The following is a 25,654-nucleotide window of genomic DNA, read 5'->3' as shown; positions in this document are numbered from 1 at the left end:
CTGCATGATGTTAGCATTACAAAACGAGTCATAACAATTTCAAAATATAAAGAAAAAACAACTTAATTTTGTCTGTTTGTCATTGCTAAACATCCCTTGCGACGGTACGTTGTGGCAGCCAACCTTGCATGTTGCTAGCTCTGTTAACAGAATCTCATATTCAGCGCTGACCCAGTCCCACCTGCATATCCGTCCTTGGCTCCGAGCTGCTGACATCAAGGGGCCTTGCACTTGATTATTTATGTATGCAGAAGAAGGAGAGGATTGTTTCTGGGGAGCATAGTGCATGCTGGGATGCATTAACCCTCCCCAGAAAGGTCCGTCGGTCCAATCATGACGGTACAGCCTGGCACCTCGATGCCAAACCCAGACTTCACCTCAAACTCACCCAGAAGGTCAGTAGAGACAGTCCGAGGCCCAAGTTGAATATGTAATGTGATCTGCAACAGGTCGGACTGGACTTGATTGATTCTGTTCAATACTAAGTGACAACTTGATTTAATTCTACAGTCACCGTCATTGAGCACAAGACTCTCAGTAGCCCAGAGGTGTCGATTGTAATGAAATGGCAGTGTTTTCCAGTTGTGCTGGTCATCATTTTGGCCATCTGGTTCTAGCTTCCCATGGTTTAAATTGCATGTTGAACGAGGGATGATTATGCCTCAGAGGTACGTACATCAGTCCTTTATCAACAACAGAATGATCCTCTCCTGGGGGAAATTATATCTTCTAATGATATGAAATTGACACTATATTTTCCTTCATTGTGAAATTTGTCTCATGAAACTCTAGTTATTGAGTGGAAGCTAATATGAAGGAGTATTGATATGGTGGCATGTGCTTTAAGCTTGATGCCCTTTTGAATCTTTTTAAAGTTCAAGCGCTTATTTATAGCAAAAAGGAAAGCACTTCTGAAGTTGCTATGTTACATTTATAGTGGTCTAATTAAGAGTGCTCATCAGGCTAGCTGTAAGCATTTGGTTATGTGACCATCGAAGTAGCTTGAACTATTTTAAAATTGTTTTTTTGACGGCATTAGACACGAGGACTCACTATTAGCTGCTAATGATGCTAAAGTTGGGAGCAGCTGCGTACCATGCTTTTTTTTATTATCAATTTGGGCTGTATTTGATCACCGCTAGTTCAAAATTGAACACAGTCTTCCTTATCTTCAGGTTTGAGTGTATGGTCAGAAAATGAATTGTGCTCCTGCATTGGATTCTTTGTAAATGCCAACCAATTGCGCATAAAGTAGCATAGTATGTCAAGTATGTCAGCTTCCTAAGATGCATTTCCTTTGAGTATTTTAAATATGCTCTACAACAAAATTCAAAGTTGGCTAATTTTCCTCAAATAATTAGGAGTCCTTTTCCACAGACAAATTTGTGCATCAGTGAATCCATAGAATAGTGAACTGCGAATAGGAGGTTGATGAGTAACAACAGCACTAAACCTGCAATATAAGTTCTGATTAAAACTGTGCTGTTCTTAGGTTTCCCTTAAATATTTCCAATACTTAACATATTCTCAGAAGTCATAAGGATTAAGATTGAAGACCACAAATTCACTATTTCAAGAAACATAAATATGTTAAAAATGGCAATTTAATAAAAAAGGCAATAAAGACATGCAAGTACACACACACACACACACACACACACACACACACACACACACACACACACACACACACACACACACACACACACACACACACACACGTTTGTATTTTACCCATATTGTGACTTCATTTTAGTAACTGAATTAATGCTTAACCCAGACATTTTCTCTAACCCTAACCTTAACTAAAACATACATTACCTCTCAACTTAACCTCTAAGACAGGTCCACCGCTTAGAAAGACCAAAGAAAGGGTCTGATGTCACTTAATGAGGAACATAATATTTACATGTTCACAAATGTAGTAACGGTGCCATAATAAAAGCATTTGTCTTCTGATCAGAAGTTATTGTCCACAGAGAGCTGATATTACAGATGTCTACGTTGATTGGACTTTCAGTCGTCTAAAGGCGACATCCTTCATTCACTTGTGATGCAACTTTGACACCAAGAATCCCAAATCCAGACCTTCATTCAATGTCTGATAGAATATTCTTTAAAATTTACACTTTTATAAATGACCAATGAATTATAAACCTCAATAATCCTCAAAGTTTATTGACAGAATTGATCTTTTCCCCATTCTTCTTAACCCACAAGCCATTGAAGAAGAGTATGTTTGTCATGGAGACTGCATTGAGTTATGACTCTTGTCAGCTGGATTGCCGTGTTTGGTTCAGGTAGAGACTTGCAGCTGTATTTCCAAACTGTTCCCTCATTAGGAGGCTCCCCATAGCCGTAAATGTGACACATTTGGATGCCCAGTAGTTGCTGTTAACTTCTCAGAGCCCTAGGTAATGGGGGCAACTGATGGGTGAGGGGGATGCCGTTTAGGCCAGTCAGCATCAGGAGACTAATGCACTGAATGCAGTTTTCGAGCAACTTTGAAATGAATTGGCCTACTGTGGGTTTTGCATGCACTTTACTCCCCCAGCATCAATCTCCTCCCATTGCAACACCCAAGTAATCAAGTGCAAGGTCCCATATTGGTGAATAACATCTCAGAGCAGCCATTTCGTATCTAATTAAACATAATGAGGGTCATCGTTTGGGGAAATGTTCTAAAATTTGCCAGGCTTACCTGTTTAAAGTGTCACTAGTGTGTTTTTTCTTGGCCACATGGGGGAACCAGTGGTAATGCAAATTAAAATGTGCTGTCATAATGAGTAGTAGCGTGTGTGAAGATGATGAGCATCATTTACAAGTGGTTTAATTTGAGATGCCTGATGCATTCAACACAGTTAAGAGCTTACTGTTCAACTGCTTGCTGTCAAGAGTACCTACACAAAAACAATCTGTTACGTAATGGAAAAAGATTATCTTGTCTGGTGCAAATAAACATTCACACCACTACGTTTATTAGTACTAGATTTTGATTTGAACCTAAAATACTTTAGCTGGAGTGTTGCTTTGACTCCTGCATACATGTTTGAAGAATCCTGGAATCTCCTTGACAGCCATTTGGATGTGCCTAAATTCCTCCAAAGCTCCGACTTGGAGCTTGAGCACCAAAGATCAAACTCCTGCACCAAACCCTCCTTGCTGAGCACTTAAAAACGGTTAACAGCATCAATGGATGGCATGGAGAAAGCATTGTTCTGTTGACATGCAGAAGGCAGCATGTCAGAAAGAGGAGGAGGTTCTTAAAGAGACAGACACCAATTTCAAGGTGTCGGATATGGCTGCTCTATGAAGCCAATTTTCTTAAAGGTAGTTCTTTTTATATGGAGTATTTTTGTAATGAATGAAGGTAACAATTGATTGTGCTATAAAATTACACTATGTGCCTGGTGGCCAACACATAACACCCCCTTTAAACGTTGTAAGTAGCTTGTGACAGTTCTGTGCAGAGGGTTGGCATAAAAAGAAGAGGATGCCAGAGATTTGGTGAGGTAGATGATGTTTTATGGTAAACTTCAAGCACACAGTCCATTTCTTTTATTTTAATGTTGCCCACCCAACATGCTCTTTCCCTGGATAATCAGACTAAGTGCTTGGAAACAAGGCTTTAGCACCAATTAGAAGTTCCCTTCTCACCTTTTATAGACATGAGTGTTGATACCAAGGTAAACTAAACAATATAAAAGGTCAATATTTCATAGGATCTAAAGTAGACGTTTGCTCTTCGAGGCACTTTGTGTTATTTGCTCCATCACCTCCTCCTCAGTTTTTCCGCCCCAACACTTGTCAGTCATGTTGATGTCTGTTGTCAGCTGTCAGCTGGAGGCGATAAATCTTCTACAGCAAAAAAGTAAAGTTTTTTTTTTTTTCTTTTGTCCATGTTTTTTTTTTTTTTCCTTTAGAAGTTGCTATGACTTTTTAGGTGCTTCACAAACCTCATCGCATTGGTAAACAAACATCCATTTCACTTGAAACAAAAGCAGAAAGTTGAGAGCTGGCTCAAGCTTTAATTGAAGGAGATTGAGGAAGCGGCTTTATGTCGCATCGGAAGGTTTAATCAGTCGGAATATACCGTCGCGTGTATCAAATCTATGTACAGAGGTTGAATGTCAGCCAGTGAAAGTGAGCCTATTGGCCGTGGGTGCAGGGCAATGAAACTTTGATGCAGCTTTATTTAGAACTATATTTTACAGGATTACGTTGCGGGTCTCCCATTTCCACTTCAAAGGTTGAGCTTTCACCACTGCTGGTGGTTGTGTCACTGTACTCCCCAATGACGGCTCCTCGCCATTTTCAGCTCAAGGTAGACGTTTTATCATGCAGAAGCCTTTATTTGTTTGAACCTTTTCTGTTTTGCTCTGTTAATCCATGAAGCAAGAATTGCAGGATTTGTGTTTTGCTTTCTGAGAGATTAGATTAGCTCTGTGTTCACGTATAGCTGGCTGAGGGTGAGAGAGAGAGGGAGAGGAGGAGAGAGATTGGTGGGCCGAGGAGTTCTTGAACTGACTCCCTTTATTTAAAAAGAGGTTCTTTAGCTTATTTTAAGAGGCGCCATTCTATTCTGAGACTCCACTAGAGAAAGAGAACTTTGCACGATATCACTCTTAAATATTTATGTCATGCCGCTCCTTTATACAGGCCAAACATACACTGAATAAACCTTCAATACAAGTCAAAATAACCATTTTAAATACACAGAAAGTTGCTGAGAAGGTTTTTCACTGCTACAGTGTTATTCCTGAATAGATTATTTCATAAATTCAGATTATTAATAATTTTGTCATTTCAATTTTTAATGAAGTTGAACATTAAGAGATTTCTTTTTTTCCTTTTACTTTGATTTATCCTATAAGTTTAAGTCTACCAGGAGTATTAACTGTTTTAGGCTCAACTATATTTGTAAAGTTTTTTCATTGAAAAGATTTGTGCTAAATATGTCTGAAAGCCCATTTTGTAGTGTTCCTGATCAAACAAATATCTGCTGCAGATTTGCCTATTTTTCTTTATTCAGTTGTGTTTTCTAAGAACTATTTTTCTTTCTTTTTTTGTGCGTTAATTTTCAATTATTTCAGTAAGCAATGCAGTTGCACTATAAGGAGCATAAATATCCTCTGATTATTTTATACCAACCACAGTACGAACAGTATGGGAGTAAAAGAATCAACATCTTTGCAGACGACTTTGCTTTTTTACCTGAAAATTATTTTAAAAAACGCCATCAGATTTCCCTTTAGTATATTGGTCATTTGATAAGACAAAGAGATTCTTTATTAGCAGATGGCAGCAATAAAGTGAAGAACAGAAACATGGAAAAACCTTTATTTATCCTAAATACTAATAGAAAATTTTTATGTTTTTCTAAGTTGGTTTTCTACCAAAATCACTTTCAGGTGATTTATTTCATTTTTTATTCATTTATTTTTTTAAAGCCTAAAATAAGCCAATGAATCCCTTTACCATTTCCCTTTTAATAAGTTTGCCTTAAAATCTTTGTGGAAGTAATTTGTGAAATGTTGCCCACAGTCTCCCACATTGCCTTTCACCCTTCGGTCCCATCTTTTCCTCGGGTCGACGCGTCCCCTTCACCTTTTCTTCCAGTTGTCCTGTCTTCCTCTCCTTGGACCTCCCGCATGGCGGAGGCAGTGGAGCAGCTGCTGCCACGGGAAGATCACTGACCTGATGTGAACGCACAAGAAGATCCAAATGAACATTTATTTCATTAATCACGGTGAATCACCAGCTGCAGATTTCAGTGTCATTCCAGGCACTGAGGAAAGCAACGAGGACACAAACGGCACCGACATAATTGCGACCTTGCTCCTGGAAGCAAAAAGTTGGTGTTTGTCTAGAACATATTGACTTAGGGAGACATTTGTAATCCCTGCAGCAGCCATTACCCTCTTTATTTTAAAGATTTATTATGTTGTTATGCCTTGCAAGCAGACTGAACAAGAGGCAGGAGAGAGCTGGACGTGTTTGTTAAAGCGCGGCCATTGTCTCTGAAAATGCTAGAAACGTATGCCAGCACTTCTGCAGCTATGCAGCCTTTTATCCCTTTGGCTCTGATTATTCCATGTCTTATTTCAAGATGGAGATGAATCGAGAGCCAATAAATTACATTCTTTGCAGAAAAAATAAAAAATGGCTTCAAACGAGCACCGTTTAGCAGACAGATAAGCAGCGGGTACCGCTGTCTTCCTCTGCCGTGGGATCTAACTCAATTTGCTGACTGCTGTGACATTTTTGTGATCACTGGGGGAGAAAAAAGGTGCAGCGTCTGGATTTACTGTCACAGAGCCTCAGATTTCTTTTTTCTTCTTTTTTTCTGGATGAATGCGCAGTGAGCTCACCCTTATCTGGCAGGGAGCATTTAAAACATGACAATGATCATTTGTTTTCCTGCCTTTTTAGAAAACTGACAGACAAGCAATAAAACCTCCAAAGACAGCTTAAAACCAAGCAGGTCTGATGGAGAATTTTATCTGTATAGGTGCTGGGCAGAATTTAAACGAAACGCAAAAATGAAAGCTAGATTTAGTCTCTTAATGTGATTGCATGTGGCGTCTATGTGGAGGGTGAATGTCTCTGTAAGTGGGTCTGGATTTACAGGTGTGTGTAAGATATAAAGAGCCATGTGAGGTCTCAGACGGACCTTAAAAGGTAAAAGCCTTGAGATTTACTTCATGGCCTGCTAACCCACACTGGCAGTTATTCTAATTTACGGCTTTGCAAAAGATGCTCCCATAAATTTTCAATGTGATTACTCAATCCAATTTCTTGGATGGATGAGAGGCATTTTTAAAATGACATATAAATGCAAAACAAAATGGGATATATACTCTGTATATGAATGTATTCACCTTAATGTTGTTTTACCTCCTTGAGATGTTTATTTTTAGTTAAGCTTAAGTTGGTTTACTCTTAAATATTTAATAGAAAACAGCATTAGAAGTAGAAATGAGATATATTTTCAAATGCTGACTTTATTTATTAAGAGTAAGTAAAAGCCATCCAAATGCCCTTGATTCAATATGAAAAATTAATTAAAACCCTTTGCATTATAGTGTAACAATTTTTGCTTTAATTCAGATGAGTTGGAGGGTTTTCCAAAATGGAAATACCTGTTCAAGGTTGTGCAGCTGCCTCTCAAAAGGCCTAGTCAAAGTCTGAAGTTTGAATGGAACACTGTAAAACCTTATGTTTAAGGTCAAGCCCACATCCTCCCACCACCATGTTTGACTGTTAGTTTTAGGTCAAATTAAACTTTTGTAAACATTTTGTACTTTTACAAAAGATTCCTCTTTTTGTCACGTCATTCCACAGAATGTCTTTTTACTAAAAAACCGACACATTTTTGTTTTTGTTTGTATTATTATTTTTTATTTATTTTTTCAAATATGAGATGTTGTTTTGGTCAGCAATCATTTTCTTCATTGGAAGGATTGTAGCTTTGACATATCTTTCTATGTTTTTTTTTTTTTAATCATGAACATTGGCCATAACTGAGTCCTGCAGTTTTCTGGCTGATACTCTGAGATCTTTTGTGAGCTGCTAGATGAATCATAAGTGCACTACTTGCTCTGATAGGCTGACCACATCTTGGAAACTTACTTTATGTTTTCTCCATTTGTGGATAATGACTTTAGAAATGGTTTGTTTAAGTTCTGCACATGTAACAAAAGGGCATTTTGACCCTTTCCAGACTGTCAATGACTTTGTTTCATATTTTTTTGCTTTTTTTAGTCTGGGTCATAATGTCTTGCTTTTGAGATCTTTTGTCCTACTTTATGTTTCGAAAGGTTCTGTTAAGGCAGTTCATTGATATACAACTCAAAGAGCTATTGAGCCTGCATGTAGGATGCAAGATTGACCCGACAAAATAAAATGTGATAAATTATAGTTCAATCACTATTAAACAAGAAAGGCGAATATATTTACCATTAAATGATCTTAAAACTGTTAGTTACTAAGGTGTGACAAAATACTACAAACTGCCGAAATTTCTGTGGGGAGCAAATACATTTTACAGTACTGTGTGCTGATTGCAGGGTGACGTAAGAAGAGAGAGACTTTTCCTGTTCATCAAATCCAGGGTTCACAGGAAGGTAGCGGTGTCAACAACTTTCTAGTACTCATCAGCCTCCTACATAGAGCCAACTGTTTGCTACTCTTCGCTCCACTGTAGTGTAGCCTTTGGTTATTTTTCTTCTTTTTCTCTTTTTCATGAGGTCTCCCTCTTTCACACTAATGTACAACAGCTGAAGTGGCCTGGAGGGGAAAGGGATATAATGGACAAAGTACTCCAGTTTGGGTGAAATCTGACATCTGGTTGGTTTTGCTGGAATGCAGAGCATTCCAGAAGTACATGACATCTATGCTCAGCTTTTGGAAATGGACATAAGATGGTTTAAAACATATGTGACCTATGTACCATCAGCAAGATTTAGGGTGAAGTAGCTAATACTTGGGTTGCTTTAACCCTATAACATGGGCTAATGTGTTTGGTCTTATGTGGCAGCTTGGATTGATGATGAGCAGCCTTGCTACAATTATCAATCTAAATTATGCATCACCATGAATTTATAAGTGCATAAGACTTTGTCACAGAGGACCATTAATACCAATGTTATGGAGAGACCTACCTCTCTGTATAGGTCTCTCTTAGGGTGACTTCTTAGGCTCTTAGTGTGACTTTAGATCACCTTTGGTTCACTTCAGTGACATTCTTTGTCTGACGGTCTTGCCCGTTCTAAGCATCTGGTCCCAGTTTTTCTACAGCTAAGCACACAATCAGATAAAGCACAAGTCTGTTAGTGATCGGTTTCACCAGCTGACCTGCGTCAGATGAACTTACAAAATCCAACTTACTGCTGATTCAACTAACCCTTGAATACAATAGAAGTTGGAAAAAAGTTACTGTTTATTAAACATGAAGCCTTGGCTAACATCTGGCTATCTTTAATTCATGCAAGATGGAGAAAAGATTCATGTTGAGCTGGGTTTGATGTCACCCCAACATAACAATGTTCCAGTTGACATCGCAGGAGAACAATGTCTCTTCAGCTTAAACACGGCAATAGAATTGTTCGCAGAACCTCTTGTGGACATAATTTTAAGCTTTACCTTCCATAGGCAAACAACACTTAGTTTGTTCAATTTAGAGGCACAAGAGCTTCACGCAAAATAGATTTTAGACATGCTCTTACAAGTCTGTCATGCAAAATAAACATGTTGATGTGAGGAGCGGCCATATTGAAATGTGAAATCATCCTTACAAGTTGTGACGGGGGCTCGTCGGGAGTTTATCCCACTTTTCAAGTAGAAGGTCCATCTTTGGAGGATGTTCCAGTTGATTTATTTTTTTCTTTTACTGGGATGTTGGAATTACTGAGTTTCCACTACAAATGTAATGTAACATTAATTTAAACTATCTAGCTTTGCAATTTCAAATAGTTACATTATTTTATCAGCCATCTGCAACTTAGTGAAGGTTTTCACCTTTGAGATCAACCCTCTGCTGCTACAATCCACAATATCTTTTAGATTAATCTTTTAGATCATCAATACATTCTATAAAATATTTTTTTGATTTCTATATGTTCCAACAGAGGCACCAATTAGTTAATTGGAGACCAGTGAAATAAAAATATGAGTCAGCTGTTACCAACTGCTCTGGGAGTTGTTATAATCCCCCAGGTTTTTTTTTTCTTCTTTTTTTTCTTTTTTAAAAAATATATGCACTTTCGAAACAGTGCATGGTTACAAAATCATTCTTGCCCCCAAAACTTGCGCACGCACACACACAAACTCCTACATATGCATCCACTATATATATTCATGCTGATATCTCCCATTTGTAAGTTCCACTGGAGCATCTCTAAATGATTTCTGACAAATCTACCCCCAGTGGTACCGAGGCATCTTAAAATAAACTGCCCTTTTTCCCTCCATCTCCTCCTGGCTGCTGCTGGATTTGACTCGCATCTCCCTCCCCATTCCTCCCCAGTGCCGTCGCCTAGGGTTGGGCCCGTGACTCATCAGAAAAGAAGAAGAGAGTTGGATAATGCTGTGGGGCGCCGAACACGATGCGCTCAGCATTACTTACATAAAAATGCTATATTGTCGCGAAGGAGGCAAGGTCAGGTTCAATAACCGAAGGAACGCTGGGGGGAATTCACGTGAGCCGAGCCGTTCAGTTCAGGAGCGCTGAGAGATTGGGAGGATAATGCATTAGGAACTAAATAAAAATTGAATACTTGGTCGAAAAAAAATAATGCAGACATATTTATTGCAGGAAAGCAAATTATGTCTTGTTCATATAGTTTAAAGGTTAACAATCAATGAGTCTCTCATCAATAAATTACAACTGTCAATTATTAATGTTGTTCTAAATAATGGATGCATCCGGTCTTCAGCTAAATAAATTATCTGACAGAAATGGATATCAGAATAGCAATAGTAAATTGACTTACTTAATTATTCAACTTACTGTGTTTATATTGAGCTCATTTTGATTTGATTTGTTGTTGAATGGAAGCATTTTCACCTTCAAACCAAGAGCTGGATGTAAGTTAATTCTCAGCTTTCTTTCTAACTCCGTCTTATGAATTCTACAAATCGGTCTCCTGTGTGTGTGTGTGTGTTTTTTGTCAGTATTATTTATTTTTTTTTATTCAAATCCATGAAAAATCCATCTTTCATAGTGAGACTCTTGCTGTATGAACCTCAGCTGTGACCTTACACTGCGTCTGGCGAATGCAAGCTGTATTTACCGTGTTGCGGTATGCAGAACACATCTGCCTCCCAGAGACCGGGAGCCGTTTGATGGCTTCATCTGATCAAATGTAAATCACACTTGTGACCCGCTAGCTGCGAGCCGTCTGCAGACTGATTGCAGCCGGTGATGTGTTTACAGTCCGAGGGCCCCTGATTAACTGCCGGGAAGGTTGTTCTTCATCTGCTTGCAGGTAAATTAAAGCGGGGAGGCGAGAGAGGCCCCTGTCGGGATCAGCTTGAGCACATCACGCTAGAGTAAGCCAAATGCAAAGCCAGCAAAAGCCACTCTTTTTTTATTTTTTTACCATTGTATTATATGATGCAGGGTCTTTCACGGAAAAAACCCAGGATTTTCCACTTCTACAAACTGTAACAGCTACAGCTGCAATCTGAAATTTGCTAGGCCACATATGCGAACATGTCATTAGCATTTAAGATGAATCAGGTTCAAGATGTGGCATTAAACTCCATCAGTGCAACGCAAGCAGTTCTTGCCATTTAAACTTTGAAGGCACACTGACTTTTCTTTATGATTACAACCGTTCTGAGAAGTACAAATTGCTGCTGCCGCTAGTCTGAAGGAGTTACAACATCTTTATTTGAGAGTAGAATGACTTTAAATCAGTCAGCAAGTAAAGCACATTCAGATTCAGGGTTTCTTTCAGTGTATTTTAAGCCTGGCGGGTCACCAGACTTTACTTGCCCTCCTGGTCTAAGTGTTAATAAATTCTATTTTTTTTTTTTTTTAAATATACCAGTAGCAGTAACAGTAAAGACAGATTAAGCAAGGTTTTTAGTTGAGGCGTTCAGGGTGTGCGCACCAGCCCGTTGGCCTCTCATGCCATCATTTCCAAATTTTGCTGCCTTCACATGTGCCTCAGAATTTTTGTAAGTTTTCACACTTTTAAATACAAAAACCCAATAAACTCGTTGCAACCAATGGGCTTATTGGAATTTCTAGGGGAAACGCTGAGATTGGATTCTGGTCTGTAAAAGATTACAGCCAAAAAAGCCACACTGCATTAATTTGTCAGGTTTCTTTCCACTGGAGTCAACCTTATTTACTTGGAGGAGTTAAGTTTCTCCTGATTGATAAGGTCATTATGAGTGAAACCTGAGCATTGAGGCGTCATTGGTTTGTAAAATTACAACATCCATATTTGATGATCCCTGTTGCTTGTTTTTTTTTTTTTTTTCTGGAAACCACTTCGCTCGTAATACTGTCTCATCCGCCATGCAGATTGCTTATTCCTGATCCGTCAGCGGAAATCAGAAACGTACAATTTCAAATTTTCAGGAGAAGCGTCAGCCTTTGGTTGGAACTCAAAACAGTCCCTGTCATTTTGTCTCTGAACAAAAGCACAGGGTCTGATTGGTCTCAAGGGCACAAACACGGAGCGGCCGCTGATGTTAACATTTGTCAGCGTGGCAACCGGTGAGACAGAGTGCTGCGTGGACATGAATGTTTCATTACATGGACCCTGACACTGCTGCTTTTGCTTTGAATACTCGCATACAGCCGTCTGTAATGAGCTTTGTTTGTTCAGTTTGGCGGTCAGGGGATAGAGGAGAGGTTGAGTTGATATGCTGTTGCAGATGCTATCCATCCAGACAAAGGCTGCCCTAAATGTTAATGATGCCTGAAAAATGAGTGGACAGAGCAGACCGTCTGCACATTTTCACCAAAAGCACAAAACGGTTGCCAGGCCTCAAGGTACGGAAAGTGACTCGTCAAAATGAAACCTCTTTTATTGTTGTTTTTTTCTTACTAAATGTGTCTCAGGATAAAAAAACGACTTCAAGGTTTTAGAATTTAGTTGTTTATTTTTCCCATCCTTCAGAAGAATTTTCCCCCAATGTCATAAAGTGAGATGACAAAAAAAAAAACGACACAACCTTGAGAGAAGTTTTATTATTTTTTTTGGACTAATTATTTGAAGCACTTTGTTTTTTGCCTTTTTTTTTGTCAGTTTTTCTGTGATGAGACAAACTGATGATGGTCGTGCATGATGCATGACTGAGATTAAACTTTCATTAATTCATTTCTCAGTTTGTTTCCAAACTATCCCCTCCTTCAAATGACTTGCCAGGCATTTAGTTTTACTTTTACTTCCCACAGTCTGGATCATTTTAAATCACTTTTTGCAACCCTATTTTTATTCACTGGCATTTAATTGAGGCCTGGTACTGTACATTTTCTGTTATGTTTTATTTACTTATTAATATTACTGTTATTATTTTTCATATTATAATTTAGCAGACACTAAGGCAGCGCACTGAAAACCAACAAGGCTGTAATGACTGCTCCCATTAAAGCAACGTTTTACCTCCCAGTTTTGTCTCTACGTTATGCAATCGAACTGCCATGGCTGCTGTCCTCAGAGTGATACCATAATGATAAATCCTAATACAAGGTGTAATTCAGGAGCTTAGTGGCTAATAAACTTGAGCCAAGCTATGGAACAAGAGTACAAATGGTTTGGGTTACTTGAGAAAATAAAATATGTCAAATTGCTCAGGTTTCAGAGAGAGAGAGAGAGAAAGAGGGCGATGTACTCAGAAAGCGGTAAATATTTTTCAGCTGCCTGTAACCACTGCCCATCAAGGGGTTGTCTTCTCTTGCCCCCGTATTAGTGCAGAAGGTGACATGTGACAACTGCTGGCACAGCTGGACCTGCCTGGTGTGTCAAGAAGAAATAATTTGCCATGGAGAGTGTACCTGGGAGCTGTGGTGCTTATTTTTAGCCAATTAGGCCTCGGCATGTCCATGGTCTTGTTATAACAGGACATGTCTTGGAGGTCGATCGCATGCAAGCAAATTTGAGACTGAACCCAAGACATTTTGGAGGATCTTATCTTCACCCTTTATCTATAATTATTTAGCACAAATGTGTTCTGGGATGTGATTTCCACCAAAGACTGTGATGATAGGTTTTCCATTTGCTTCACAACTCCCTGAAAATATTTTTTTGGGGGGAATACTCTTGAACTAAGATGCACTTATTTCAGAAACACTATTATATGTTTGTTCACTTGAAATAAGACAAAGCTAACTTATAAGTAACTTTTCAATACATTCTCAGCTTTTGTATTAAGTAAATGTCTTAATATTGATTTTTTTTAAAGTTCTAGTTCCCCTTGTTACGTGAACTAATCTACCAGTGAAAGTATAAAAAATTTTTAAATTACTATTAATCAAACCCAGCACTTACAAAGTTTACCTAATAATGCAGTGTTGAGATATTTACAAATGAATGTTTTACTCTTTTCTTGCCATATAATGTATTCAAATTCAGAAGGATCATATAAGTTTAAGTAAGTAACAAATATGATTTGTAGTTGGAGAAAGAAATGATCAGAAGTTCTTGAATTTGTTGAGTGGCTTCTCTTTTACATATTTCTCACTTTTGCAATCAGGATCTAATCATTTAAAAGACAGAAAGTAGCTTTCAGTTCCTGTTGCCTAGGGAATCACAGGCTCTTTGCCAAGTTCCTGCCATCAACTCAGATGACCCTGCTTTACCATAACACAAGTTTTATTGCAAGTCCAATTTTCTCGTGATCCGTCTTGGTTTCACCCACAGTAAAGTGTCATGCAAAACTAATGTTTATTGCCCAAACCTGTCAGGCTTCCTGGGATGAGGCTTTATGATGACGGATCAGCTATTCTTCAAACTCCAAACGTACCAGCAGGAGTTTGGTGAGTGAGAAATGGAGGCATGTGGTTCATTCAGGAAACGCATGTTTGTCATTCGCACACTCCTTTCATGGAAAAAGAAAAATGAACAGACTGCAAAATTTGTCATAATTATAGTCATGTTCACAATTTGACCCATCTCAGGAGACATGGGGCCGGCGTTCTTCTGTCACGAGTGCGACAACTAAGAGATTAAACAGCACTGTAAAAACAGATGTTTGACTTTTTAGTTATTGACTACTTGTGATATGGAAATGAATGTGGTGCAGCCAGCAAACTGAGAGTACCAGGGATACAATGTGCTTGGAAACTGAAGAAGCGAGTAGAGCTGATTTACAAGAAAGGCATACAAGCGATTTGCCGATTGAGGTTTTGTGGCCGATCGTCTGTCCCTAAAAAGACTGACCTGCTGTTTCTGATTTTGGCAAGTGACAATTTTTGGCTCAATTTTAGCAACAAAGTTGCTAAATTGGCAACCATTGGGTGACTATTGTTAAGTCTCTAAGGGCACATATAATTTAAAGTAAGACTGGACAGAAATTACTGATCAAAAAGTCACAATGATTTCTCAAGCAACTCGTTCCACTGCATAGGCATAAGGAAACATGACAGATGCTGCTGTTTCCAAAGAAGTGAAACATTTTCCACATCAGTAAGAAGGCTGCATTGATTTCTCCTTGGAAACAGAAACACCGGTTGATAACTAATATAGTTTTTAAGAGGATTTTGGACACCTCTGGAATTAAATGTTTCCAAACTACAAGGTAAATGAATTGAAGATTATTTATATAAAGAAAGATGCAGGGATTTGTATGTGAGGAACATTTCAGTTTTTTCCCATCCATTTCCAAATCCTAGAGTTTGTTCAAACCTGAGGTGGACCAGCCTCCTGTAGCCGCCTCCATGAAAGATGCAGCTAAAGCCACACTCCAGACCCTCGTTACGCTTGACATGGCAGCTGAAACCAACATATACTCCAGTGCCGTCATCCATACAGTTGCGTAATGCCGCACTCCCTCCCCCCCATCCCCTCTCAGTCTGAAAGCCCAAGGACGCTGGGCCACAATTATTGTGAAAGGTTATTTAGTGTAGCAGAATACAGCGCATCCACTCGGCTGCATGCATAATTCAGGACGACGGGTTGAATGTAATGTGTTCGCCGGCCAGTCGTTGCACTGCCCAGTCGAGTGTGTGTTTTTGTAGTTGGGATAAAATGCGTTGGAATAAATATTAAATCCATCCCGGTTTTTGTTGTGAAGAAGATGTAATGTAAAAAGTCATATCGGTGAAGGATGAGGCTGGAGCCTTTTGTAGTGGTTATGTAACTCTAGTGAACTCTACCTCTGTTTGATGAGTCAGGCGTGAGAATACATCTGGTATCAAAAAGGCACTCGACTTGAAGTGAAGCACAATCACGGCCAAACGACACAAATGTCTTTGCAAACTTGCAACTTCGGTTTTTATGTTGATAGTTCTATTACCAACACAAAATATTGTAAAATGTAGGAAAGACTTCAATATAAGATGCACCAATTGCAGATTTCTCACTGATTGCAGATTGCCAATCTACAAAAAGCCTGACCAACCAAATCAGATAGTTTTTCTGGAAAGTCACTAAATATAATGACAAAATCTTTAAGTTGGCAACAGTTGGGTGACTGTTGTTAATCGCACATGTCACGTGATGTGACCTGTCCTCTTTTATGATGAAACAAAAGGGACAGTGCATGATTTCAGACTTTTGCAGAAGTGAGGATCAGATCAGTTTCACATGTATTGACCAATTTTCAATCAATCAATCAATCAATCAATCAATCAGTGAATAATCTTCATACACAGTCCATATATCGGGTTGCTTCTCATCAACAGATAATCTGTTTCAAGAACTTGTCTTAACCAAAGATTTGGTTCCAAATGTCTTCCAAAAGCTTATTTTAGCAGCAAATAAATGGTGATGGGACTTTTGAAATGTAAATTTTTTTTGCAGCTACCTAGAAACATGTAGAAAAGGCTAAACCTGTGATACAAACTTACTGGTTGTACAACTACATTGGCTCTTGTAAAAGAGTCAAGGCCTTGCAAATCGTTTTTCTTTGTACTTCCTGTAAGGAGTGAAGAAATTGGATTATTTCAGCATTCGACTGTTTAGTTCTTAGATTTAGTTTTATGGGTAAAAAAAGTTATGGCTCAGAAGTTCATGAAAACAAACCCTAGTTTGTGATCATTCAGTGAGTTCTGCTGCTAATGTCTGTTTTTCTCTTCTCCTCTGTACCTGCTAGTAGTTCCCTGCAACAAATGTGTGAACATGAGAAAATCACACCAAGAGTTCCTCTCGGCTCTGCATGAAGGTGTGAATGAAAGGGAATATTCTCTGAGAGGGGAGTTCTGTTGAAGCATAGTTTCCATTTTTCCTGCCTGTACTACTTTGATCCACAGGCCCCTTCACCATTTGCTGTTGGATTGGGACAAAGACATTAGTGTCAGATTATTTAAATTCTCCAAATTAAGGATGTGGGTTCACCATGAATCAGACTTGTCTTTTCATCCCCCAAATACTGTTATGGCTGGAAGTCTGGGGAATTGGAGTCAAAGCAAATGCCTCAGATCTTTCTTGAACCATATTTGCTTTGTGACAGGATGCATTATCCTACACTCATCAGGGAATACCGTTTCACTGAAAGGATTGCCTAAAATGGCCGAAACTCATTTAGAAAATTTCCAGTCATGCCTATCTGTGCTTTTACAATTTAAGAGACGTTTCATTCACTCTGCCACACATATGCCATTGCTTAGATTGGTGGTATATGGCAAAGTAAGGTCCAAATGGATGGCAGGACCCAGTGATTCTCAGCCTAAAGCACCACATTTCTGCTGTTTGTCTTCCAATAGTGGTTCGGATTCTGAAATCATGCGTTCCGCAGGTAACAGATGTACATGTACCAGCTCGGTTTCTTCCAATCCTCTGTAGTCCAGTTCTGATGGCAGGTATGAACAGGATCCACGAGCTACAGCATGGATACTGTTGCTGTGTTTCCACTGAAAGAACTATCATTCTTGAACTGTGCCTGTTTGGGTGCCTTTGAACTTTGGTGGTTTGAGAGCTGTTTCCATCAGTCTGGGGAACCAAGCATGCGTTTCCATGAGTGGGAGTTAAACAGCGTGGTAGGAAAGCCTAGTATTAATATGGCTGAGCGGTGCATTTCTTCATTCTGTACACATCTTCCATTAAGTTATTTTTACTACACATAGCAGAGAAACTAACAGTGTGAAATAGAGAAGATAAAAGTTTTGTACAGTGATGCGCTGACCAGGCACTAATGCACATGGAGTGTCTCTGCTTTCCAGCACTCCAGCCAGCCCAAAAGTAAAACCGGCTGCTGTTTCCTCAACAGACCAATGCATATTCTTCGCTAGGAGGCTTTATTTATTTATTTTTGTTACTTTGTTCAGTTTGACCGTCCTTTTTCTCCAGGTCTTGACCGACCTATGGGTTACATCACAGTTTGCTGAGAAAAATCAGTGATTCTGAGGTGCCTCACTGGAAACACGGTGCATTTTGTGAAAACATTTTCTGTGGAAACGCGAGATACTGGTTCGAAAATTGCAGAACTTGAGAGTTAGTCAGGTGTGAGTGGATAATGAGGACAACCTAATGGCATTCACTAAGCTTCATAATTTGTCTAATAATTGAATTGCCCAACGCAACATTTGCAACATTTATGGAAGTTGATTTCCAAAGTCACTTCAGGTTCTGTTTTGACAGATTTTGATGTGGGTGAAAAGAGTTCAGCAGAAATGTGTGAAAAAAAACAGCTTTATAGTTGAGCGTCTAGAAAGGGGGAGGGGGAATACACCCTGAAGATTTTTATATCTTCACATTACTGGCTGTCTGATTTTAAATGTCAAATCAGTTTGTTTTATTTTTTTGTTAAACCCAGTTGGCCTAGGGACACATTCCCTTCTGTCCCCTATGTGTGCTGCGTATGACAGAGAGCTGTGTTTTCACTGAACGTCTTCATTTCAGGCTGCCAAGCGGCCGCAGGGCACACAACGCTTACCGTGTGCGTGTTTGTGTTTCTCGCGCCTTTATGGCTCTTGGTCCAAAGGTGCAATATTTCATAGTAAGTATGTTTGCATGACTGTGTTTGCTGACACTCTCTTCACACTTAGGAAGTAGTGGAGGATGCAACGGGTTTTTAGAAGATCAAACCATGACTGTTTCAACCAAGTCATGGTTTAAAGTCTACGCTTATTTTAGGACTTTGATCTTTTAGTCTCCTCCCAGATGAGGAAGTATTAGGTTTTCCTGATTTGGTAAAGACCAGATGTGCTCCATAATAAGAGGCCTGATATGTGTTTGAAATGTGGAGATTTGTCTGGCTGCTGTTTGTTTCTGTACTTCTGTGATGTACACCATGATGTAAGCTGTTTCTAAAAATAAATCTGAGAGGATTGTCTGGCCTGATGATGAGTTTTGATACAGGATAGAAGTATTTATGTAATGCTGCCCATGCCCTGCAGCCTCCTGTGCTGCAGACTTTGGACTCTTGTTTGTTATTTTTTTTGTTTGTTTTCTGATATTTCACTTTTTCATCCTGTTTTCTGTTCTGGTCAGTTTCTTCACTTCCCAGCTGGTGTTATCTACCTATTCGAATGCAGTCGGTGAACTGTAATGCCTGTCCTTCTTTGCGAGGACAGGGATTACAAAACACAGTCATTTTTCACCCTCTGCTCTGAAGCGTAATCATGTGCTGTCCAAGTCGAAGCAGGCCAGGAAACAGATGGGCTACTCTGAGTTTCATTACCCAAAATATTTTACAAGGAGAGCAGAATTTCTAATTTCTTAGTGAGATGGAACCTGGATGCTTCTCCATGCTATGAATTGAGTTTTACAGTCTCAGGACATTCTGCAGAATAGTAGAAACACTGAAAACCTCTGAGAGATTATCCTGAGTATCATGGCTGTCTCCCTGCTTTTAACTCAGACACACATTCATTCACTAATAATGGACTGAATCTATTTACCTAAAATTACCTTGTTTTATTTTTAGAATAATTATTATTTGGTAAAAAATATAATGTTCGACTAAGAATGACTTCAATCAGATTTGATAAAACGTGCACTCAATTTTCTGATTGACATCTTAACTGAAATTTATAAGCTGAAAGTTGAGCTGTGACTATCCTACAAATTACTAAAATTAAGTAGCTAAACAATGTTTTATCAGTGCACCGTTTTCTGGCCAGGTGATTATTTGTGTTGCATAATGGTCTCACTTCCCTGTTTGGTAGGGGCTAAACAGGGGGCAGGGTGTGAGCAGCACATACACTGGGCAGTTTGACACTGCTGAGACCCTCTTTCTGGATCTGATTGGTTGCTTCTTACCGAGCAAGCGACTGGGAGGAGCTTGAGGTTTTTTTGTTTTTTTATAATTGTTTTTTTTTTCAGACTGAAAATTTAGTATAACGATATACAAATAAAAAATAAAATGAGAATAGTCATAAAAATATGAGAATAAACTTGAACCAGAAAAGTCATAATGAAGAATGGAGTCATATGTGGATGAATTACAAAAATCCAAGAATAAAGTTGTAATATTACAAGATATTATAATCTTTTTCTTACATGATTTTATCATCATAATTTTGTGATAATTTTTTTTTTCTTAGTCGCCTTAATGTTCCGTCGTCTTGTCAGGCACAGACATAGTCACTGTTTTAACTAATGTATAAGTAAAAAAATAAAAATAAATAATCATTTTTATAAGAGTTGCCTTCTCCAGCTTTAACAATGTTGCCACAGATTTTACTTTGACCTTAGAATAATGAAACTAAATATGTGTTGCTTTTATTTTAATTGTTTTAACCAAGCATAAATAAATGACCTGCACAGATGGTTTTGTCTGTGCAGGTCATGTGTCTTTATGTGCCTGAATTTGAAAAAAACAACAAAAAAACACCTGGAGTATAAAACATAAATTTGTAGCTATTTAATGTACAATAATTTGCTAAGAAGACTTGCCTTGTACTTTGTAACATCATGAGAATCTACATCATGAGAATCTACCAACACAGACTAAATGATTGTAAAATGATCTGAAACATGTAGTTTCTTGAATAAATATGAAACAGATTTCTGCAGTGCTGCTTTCTACCCATACCTACTTTTATTATTGCAGATACATTTCTGGAAATGTTGTGGAAGATGTGAAACTCAAAGAGGGAAGTTGTAACAACTGTAAGGAGCTTAAGGATTTAATGGTAGGTCAATTAACTGGGTCTCAATTCAGAATTATGCAGCGATTAGCTTTTAGAACAAAGAGTCCTCTGCAGAGACGAGAGCTGCCGTGTCATTTCTCTGTACAGTGAAGTAAAGCCGTTTGTTGGTAGATAGGGGGCAGCAGAGATGTACTTGCACAAACCAGCATCCCCTGCATTCCTCTGTGGAAAAATGCATTGGATTTGGGGAAGAGGGTGAAGAATTGGAAGTGTCAGTGGTTAGAAAAAAAAAAAAAAAAAAGGAAAAAGGATTTGGGTCAGATGTGGCCTGAAGTTAAGGAGCTGTCACACTGGAACTGAGCTCTACGATTGTCACATTTATCTAGGAGGAAGCATGCATGCTGCCATCAGTATGAGGTGGATCACTCTGCATGGCCAGCAGCACATCTATATTCTGTTTTGAGTTCCTTTTGCGGCACACGGATGCATTTTTAAGGCTTTCCGATAAGTGGAAAGTTGACATCTTTTGCATTTATCTCCTTTTATCAATTCAGATTTTGTTTTTTGTCCACCCTGTGTTTGGTTCCCACATGCCTCCTGCTCCTGGTCAGCAGGGGAGGAGTTGGGTGAGTGAGAAGGGGGTTAAATTAAATGAGTTGTAGAGGCTTCTCTCGTTGTTTTATCGCTAATGGAATCCAGATAGTATCAGCTCAATATTGATCTTTTTGTTTTTTTCCCCTCCACTGAGTAGCAATCACATAAAACGTGGACCCTAATGCTTGGGGAAAGGACACAAATGTGCACGCCTCACGGCCTGCAATCTCATGCCTAGTCAGAGCAAACAGGAACAGAGACGGCGTGACTCATCACCAGATGGCTGAGCCGGAGCGTGGAACATCTCTGCCGCCACCAGAAACCCTTATGCTTTTACCACCTGGAAAAGACCCAGACGACCCGCTGCTGGAGCCTGGCATCCTGGGAGGACGCGCACAGCCAGAACCAGGGCAAACAGGCACCGCCTCGCAAAAGTATTCACACTCTACTGAAGTTTTTTTATTTGTTTATTTTTCTACATTTTGTCGTATTTCAGACAAATTAATGTATTTTAGCTTTTTTTTTTTTTTTTTTTGGTTTTGGCTTCAGGTCTAAAGTACGACTGATGCATCCCAACACAGGAGTGTTAGAATCTGACCTTCCCAGTTTTGTCCACAGTTTTACTCCGCAACATTGTTTTCAATTTTTGAGCAGGTATGAGGCAAACCTGAAACTGCTGCTGTGCAAGTTTACTCAACTCGCTGTTGCTAGGTAACCAAAGAGTGAGTGAGTTATTTGACGCCGACAGCCTAGCTTAATTCGCTATGAGAGGTTGAGCAGCTAAAGTCTTTCCTCTGCCTGCATCTCCCAGAATATCCAGTGAACATATTGGATATTCTATCATATGTATTATCAATTCATATTAATTATGTGTCTATCTCAATTATTATTATTGATTTATTATCCTGAATCTCCACATTTTGAGCCAATGTCCTCCACATCATGCTGCATGCACCTTGTATTCAGGGTTACTTGTGTAATGGCAATAAAATAAATTACCAAGTGTCCTACTCTGCTAATGAGGACAAGATCACATGACAGGGCCATGCTTTAGCAAAGCAGTTTGAGGCATTGATGCAGTTATCTCCTCTGCTCCAGAGTCAATGGAACCTCCCAGGTATGTAGCAGCACCTTTAACTGCTGTTGGCTCCAGAAGCTGCTCTCCTCTGTAATGGGATGTGAAACCAGCTGAATTTTAAGTAGTTTTTGTACTGGGGGTGTTTGTGGGGGACACAGCAATTGTGCATTTTGCTTTTCAAATTCTGGTGAGCAGACATGGTGGGGAAGGCTTTCTGTTGCATTTAAATGATCTATCAAAGAAATCAAAGGAGCCTTTTTTTTGTGGTTAGGGCTTATGCTAAAGCTTAGGCTTTTAAAGCTTTTATGGAAAATTCCTTTAGAGCTGCTTGCTTTTCCCTGGAATTGTTTGGTCTTTGGTTTACACTTAAACTCTTTTCTGATTCTGACTGGTTAGGAATCACTCCCAATCGATTTTGCTGAAGGTTGTACAAAGTTGAGTAGGGGAAGAAAAAGAGTCTATTTTTTTTCTATAAACTCTTACCCAACAATATTGACATTTCCTCCTTAGACAACAACATCAAGAGACTTGTTTTTTTTTTTAAATTTTTTTTTTATTTTCTTTTTTTAAAGGAAACGATTAGTTTAAAAGCACTCATCTAAGGTACCGGTCATTTTTCGGCGGTAGCCATGGCACCAGCGCTAATTTTGCTCCATACGGCGGAACCATAATTACGCCTCTTTGTGTCATATTGTGTCATATTGCACACTAGCTTGTCGCCAACACATCATCCATTTCCCCGAGTCATTTCTCTCTGCCGTTGATGATAAAATCAGAGCTGTTTGGCTATGCGGTCGGAAAGCGTCTGCGTGGAGCAATGATGGAGGAAAAGCGTTTTTAAAAAAAGCCTCTGTGGCTTATTAATTATGAAACAGATGAATGGTGTGAAATAATTATGGTTAATGGGAATGTTTTATTCAATTTGCTGCAATGTCCAGATTAACACTTTTGCTGTAATCGGGAAGGAGGAATCAAGGATCATCATTCCTCTTTAGTTAAGTCTGTTTAGTGTTTCATTATATTAAAAAAGTGCATTTTATTATTAAAGAGTTATTAAAGGTATAGAACAATCTTAAGGTACAAGGTCCAAGGTTATTGGTTCAGTCTTTTTAATGACATAAGTATTGAAAAAGCACATTGAAAATTCTTTGGAAATGCATAAAAGAAAGCCTGACTGGAGAATCTAAACGGAACCAGTTCTTCTGGTGGATTCCGAGGTCAGCTGGAGTCTGTCGAGCGCTGCTGGTGTGGACATGTTGCTAACTTGCTTCCAGCAATCCTAGCATGCACAGATGGTGCAGCGTTTTGGCCGATTGTGGGGAAAATAAAGCCTAATGGTCCACACGAAATTGCAACAAATCAGCTGCACTGTGTCTGAATGAGTCACAGGAACATGTTTCAGGTGATCTGGAAGCAAAGGGTGGGGCTGCATGTGAGAACTTACACATTTAATTTGATTTAAATATAATCACAGCTATGGTTTGTTTAAAATTTTTCACATTTACATTCCATTTTGACTCCCCTGAATAATCCAATAAGCCTTTCAGATCGTAGTTTTGCTTCTAGAAGTTCAAGACATGGATGGACAGAGTGAAGCCGATTCACCATTTGGAGGCTACGCCTCATCGTGAAGTGCTACTAAAACAATAACAACCAAGAGATGTACAGATCAGAGTTGTAACAATACTAAGATTTCAAGCTCTATAATAAAACAAAGTTTTTTACCCATGTACAATTTTTTTTGAAGGCTCTTTCTAGCTAAGGGCAAAAATGAATTATAATGTGACATTTTAGTTTTCCTTTTCAGGGCAAGACCAAAAACAAGGGAACAGTTCAGCCCTTCTTTTTTAAAAATTTCGCTGCGAGGAAGCACACCTTTGCTAGCACACAGAAACCAAAAATAGACCATTAGAAAATAAGATGTTGGCGTCTGTGAAGCTAATATTTAAACAGATAGCTTTCGCTTACATCACTTCATTCGTGACGCTAACTACTTCACTGTGGCTGACCTTACTGACCGTTTTCAGTTGCTCTTTTTCATAGCTAGCTGATGACATGACATACGACAATAATTAACAGACTCCTTGCTCATTACCTTGAGTTGCCATTTAATTTCTTACCCTTAAAATGTTAGTTTTGTGCAGTTGGTGGGGGACCTTCAACATTTATTCCTTTTCGGGGGAAGATTCAACCATAAATTTGATAAGCTATACTTTTTCCGAAGCCACTGATTGGCCACTGTTGCCTTGGTTTCTCCATTTAAAGTTGGAGTAACTCACTGTTTGAAGTGCTCTAGAGCCTTGACAAAGTTCAGCCTCAGGGAAGCCAACGCTCAAGGTTTTTGATGACATTTCCATTCCTGATGGCAGACTGGCCATTTCCCTTTGATCTCTATAAGCTCCACCTTATAGGATCTGGGTCTTAATGTCTTCGAAGGGACCTTGTGGCCTACTGGTGTGCTAAGTAGTTCTATATCTGCAGCGACACACAGGCGCAGGTTGACATGGGCCTTGGCAGAGCAAGCGAAAAGAGCACTTCAGGACATGTTTCTAATCTGCACTACTGTCCCTTTAATCGGGGGGAGGAAGTGGATTTTGAGCCAAGGAGCAGGCAGAAATCCAGTGGCCCAGTTAGACTGACTGACTGAAAGGTCTGAGTGAATGAATGAGAGAGATTATCACTGTGCTTATTTTGTTCTGCAGTTTATCAACATGGATTTATCAACATGCATTTATCAACATGTTTATTTACATGGATGGAACATAGAAAGTGGAGCATGAAAATGTCCCGATTGGACGGGTTTGTCTCCTCCAACAGGAGACAAACATGAGGTGCTCTCATGGCCCAAGCTATACACCAAATCAGCCAAAATAAAATTGAGGGATTTCCAGAGTTAAAATTGTGTTCTACCAGCACCTTGTTCTTCTTATTGGTGTAAAACACGCTGGCGATGCGATTACCGCGAGAAATGGGCATCTGTGTTTAAGAGGCTCTGCTTGTTTTATTGAACAGAATATGAGCAGAAAACACTGTATTATACAGGAAATGTAAATATTTTTCTGTAAATGCATCAGGATCAGGTCACATGTTGCCGTTTTACACTTGAATGTTTGTCAGTGTGTGTTTGCGACAGGGATACAGAGCATCTCACACCTTTTAAAAAAAACAAAACAGTGTGTGTGGCAGCTGCTTTGTTCTCTGTCGGTTGTGATTAACATTAAACCCAAGGGCAACAGCGTGCTGCGTGTGTGTTCGTATGACTGTCAGGC

At 39.1% G+C, this 25,654-nt stretch overlaps 1 protein-coding gene across 1 annotated transcript in view; it reads left to right on the top strand.

The window, feature by feature from the left end:
- The window catches only part of oxr1a (oxidation resistance 1a), a 148,896-nt gene that overhangs the window by 17,619 nt on the left and 105,623 nt on the right, over positions 1 to 25,654 (top strand). The gene's annotated exons all lie outside the window — the stretch shown is intronic.

This window comes from Poeciliopsis prolifica, unplaced genomic scaffold (genome assembly GCF_027474105.1).
Source record: "Poeciliopsis prolifica strain line A6 unplaced genomic scaffold, Auburn_PproV2 SCAFFOLD017, whole genome shotgun sequence".
Lineage (NCBI taxonomy): Eukaryota > Metazoa > Chordata > Actinopteri > Cyprinodontiformes > Poeciliidae > Poeciliopsis > Poeciliopsis prolifica.
This window is presented reverse-complemented; position numbering and strand designations above follow the sequence as displayed.